The sequence below is a fragment of the Haliotis rubra genome, unplaced genomic scaffold, assembly GCF_003918875.1.
Source record: "Haliotis rubra isolate DU_JTF1 unplaced genomic scaffold, ASM391887v1 Scf68, whole genome shotgun sequence".
NCBI lineage: Eukaryota > Metazoa > Mollusca > Gastropoda > Lepetellida > Haliotidae > Haliotis > Haliotis rubra.
In genome coordinates, this window is record NW_025767390.1 from 2,225,585 (window position 1) to 2,229,968 (window position 4,384).

Genomic DNA, 4,384 nt, shown 5'->3' on the forward strand with positions numbered 1-4,384 from the left:
TCGTGTGTTTCCCAATCATTAATATCATATATTATGAATAAAAATTGTATTATGCGAGCCTTTGGCCTTTGTTACAAACAATGACATTATATTATAAAGGGATTATTAACCTTGTGTGTTTCCGTATCATTAATATCATATATTAGGAATAAAAATTATGCATTATGCTCGCCAAAGGCTCGCATAATACAATTTATATTCATAATATATGATATTAATGATACGGAAACACACGAGGTTAATTCTTACAGAATCACCAATTTTGAGAATGGGGGCAGCCATGTTTGTTTACAAACAATGTAAGCTCGCGACGTCATCAATGAAATGTTAAACGTTTTAGGATTCGCATGATGTGTATGGAGTTTTGTGAAAGTAGTTCGTGGATTGACGTAATTTGCATAGTTATCAGAATTGGATACCAAGTTTATCAGATTGCTTTATGCACCGATAACACCCTCCATTAGATGATAAATCTTAAGTACCTACATCTACACATTGTTTTGTCCACCCTGACAACTTGCAAGCGTTTCTTCCAGCATATATATTAAGTAATTGAACATCCGACATTACTGATATTAGATAGAGGGACAGTGGTTAAAACGTTCGCTCGTCACTCCGAAGACCCGGGTTCGATTCCCCTCATGGGTGCAATGTGTAAAGCCCATTTCTGTTATTGCCGGAAAACTGCCAAAAGCGGCGTAAAACCTAACTCACTCACTATTAGATAAAATGGGTAAACTTAACGTTTCTTAACCACGAGAACGGTTAAAGTCGTAATCAACACAAAGCAACAATGACACGATCGCATGATAATTGTAACATATAGAATATTAAATCCTTAAGGACACAGCTCTTGAATATTGTGCCTTAGACAACCTTTTTCCGTTCGTGTTCATAATCTTTTCCCAGCACAAGAAGACGCCCGTGCATTGAAAAGGTTCAGTTCCATCAGGACATGGTTTTGTTACATGCGTGACACAGTGGTCCAACTTTGTAAATGTTTGCAGTTATCTAAAGGTAACTGATGTTAATTAAGCCATCTATGACAACCCACATACAGTTGCTCTGGTGCTTTGGAATCATATCATTCACGATGACCAATATTATTATTATTATTACAGGTGGTCAGTCTACTATGGTGGGACTCTACGATCCTAATCTTGACCCAAGTTCTCAGATTGATTGGCTGCCGGAGATCGATCCAGTTGTATGGGAAGGTAGGTTCAATAATCTTTCTTTTAAGAAATATAGACATATGGATACCACCTTCAACTCTGAAGTCAGTCAGCAATATTCAAGCTTAAATAGACATCTCATCTTATCCTTATTCTCAAAAACCCACCAACGGTGGTGCATGTGACAAATAAATGCAAATTGATACAATAAATGCCAAGATGACGGCAGCCGGTAACTAATCGAGTCTGGATCAGACAATCCAGTGATCGATATTATGAGCAACGATCCACGCCGTCAGATTGTGATGACAGAACGTCTGAATCTGACCACCCGAGTGAGTGAGTAGGTTTAGTTTTTAGCAAAAATCCAAAAATATCACAACGGGGACACCAGATATGGTCTTCACACATTGTACCCATGTGGGCAGTTGATCCCGGGTCTTCGGCGTGACGAGCGAACGCTTTATCCACTAGGCTACCCCACCGCCCCCTGACTACCCGATCGTCGATTACTACCAGTTTGTCTTTTCGGAAATCAATTCGATATCGGAATCCAAATCCACGTGCCATATCTAAGAAGAACATGAGTTTTACTCATTTGGAATTCTATTTATAACATGCAATGCTGGAATTATTTTGCAGTCTGAAATGCGTAATAAGGAGCTAATTTAGATTTATACGTGACTAAATTCTTCATTTTATTTGTATGTTCATTGTATTCTATGTCCATATGATATAACGAATATTTCCTACATCAATAAAGAATAAATACATGTATTACATGCATATATATTTAATTTGGACTGAAACAAACAATTCCTTGAAAAATAAATTGAAAAGGGGCACCGATGGGGTGGGATATTCAATTATTTAACCTGAGAAAATCTCGACTTGTTTCAACCAGTGCTTGAGCACTCCAGAAAGATGGGAAATAATGCGGTTCTGGGGTATAGAGACAGACTACCTGCCTGCAGAAGGACCAAATATAAGTTGCATGAGTGTCATACACATCCCCCATCCCTCATTTACGTACGCAGTTCACAGCAAGTATGATATTTAGTGAGAATCTATTCAGACCCCTGTGCTATCCTTGAGGATAAAGAGCCCAGTTCGATTCCTGATGGGTACAACTGAAACCCATTGCTTTGATATTGCTGGATATTGCTGAAGTCGTCGTTAAAATCTCGCTTACTCGCTCATGGCAAGACAAAAAGTGTAAGGTTTTTTTGTGTGCCACATGTTGCAGATGGGAAGACACCGAGAGACTCGGTAGTGAAGCTGATCTATGAGGAGCACCTATTTCTGGCTCTGTACATCTGCTTCTGTTGTGAGGAGAACAAAGATGTCAGTTCTGTCATGTTCTATTTATTGCAGATGGAAAGACACCGAAAGATTCTGTGGTGAAGCTGATCTTGCAGGAGCACTTGTTTCTGGCTGTGTACATCTGCTTCTGTTGTGAGGAGAACAAAGATGTCAGTTCTGTCATGTTCTATTTATTGCAGATAGAAAGACACCAAGAGACTCGGTAGTGAAGCTGATCTATGAGGAGCACCTATTTCTGGCTCTGTACATCTGCTTCTGTTGTGAGGAGAACAAAGATGTCAGTTCTGTCATGTTCTATTTATTGCAGATAGAAAGACACCAAGAGACTCTGTAGTGAAGCTGATCTTGCAGGAGCACTTGTTTCTGGCTCTATGCATCTGCTTCTGTTGTGAGGAGAACAAAGATGTCAGTTCTGTCATGTTCTATTTATTGCAGATAGAAAGATACCGAGAGACTCTGTAGTGAAGCTGATCTTGCAGGAGCACTTGTTTCTGGCTGTGTACATCTGCTTCTGTTGTGAGGAGAACAAAGATGTCAGTTCTATTATGTTCTATTTATTGCAGATGGAAAGATACCGAGAGACTCTGTAGTGAAGCTGATCTTGCAAGAGCACCTGTTTATGGCTGTGTACATCTGCTTCTGTTGTGAGGAGAACAAAGATGTCAGTTCTATTATGTTCTATTTATTGCAGATGGAAAGATACCGAGAGACTCTGTAGTGAAGCTGATCTACGAGGAGCACCTGTTTATGGCTCTGTACATCTGCTTCTGTTGTATTTCGGGGCTGGGAGCGGCATTGTCTGTTTTCTTTCTGGTATTCAACTTCTACTACAGGGATATACGGTTAGTGTCGTGATGCGGTTTACTTACCAGTACAACTATTTATAGGGCTCTCTATTGATATATATCATAGAGGTCGATCATCGTTTAATGAATATCGATCGATTATCGATAAATATCAGAGAAGTCAACTGGAGCAAAAATGACAAAATATGTATAATAAATCAACGTTTCACATCAGTGGTGACACATGTAGGTTTGGAATACCAACAAAACGACATCCTTAACATACTTTAAGAGCAGCCCATGCATAAGGAAGTAAGTTATTTTCTGAGTAAATCTAAAAAAATGTCATTCAATAGTTCATTTACGATATCATCGATTACACAATTTGATCTGTGGTACTCTGCTCAATCAGGGGTGTATCATTTTCCACGTTTGCTTCAGTCATCTATTCTGGACCGTCAGGTGAATCATATGGATACACTACGAACTATGTTTCGTATCGTGAACGGTCACATTATATGTTGTAAGGAACCAACTAAGAAAAAGCAACTGCAAGAATACTCAAATATCGATATAATGATTGATGTCCAATTCTAAATGCCAATATTTATGTGTCAAAACGAGTTAAATAAAAACAAACATGTTATGTCCGTAACTTTATTCATGACACATTTTATAAACATGATGTTTTTCAGAGGAAATAATGTTTTTAAAAACAAAAACATAATGTGAAAAATCTTTATCAAAATATTCTGAAATTTAGCCAATTGCCGAAACAGTCTGCCAAACCAAAAAACCCACAGAAACCAGTATCAAATACATTACCACCAAATAACCATTTCTTGTTCGTTCAATTTTTAGTCATCATCCAATTTGGGCGAGAACTTTCTTTACCAGAAAACAGTTGGTAACAGTAGATGTAGATATACGACGGTTATGTTTGTTTTAACTATTTGGTGTTAATTCCAGAGAGGTAAAGATGTCGTCTCCGCGACTCAACAACTTCACACTTGTTGGATGTCTACTTCTGTACATGACGCCTTTTCTTGAGAACACCAGCGCCACGTCCTTCTCGGCATTTTGCACAGTAAGCGGTTATAA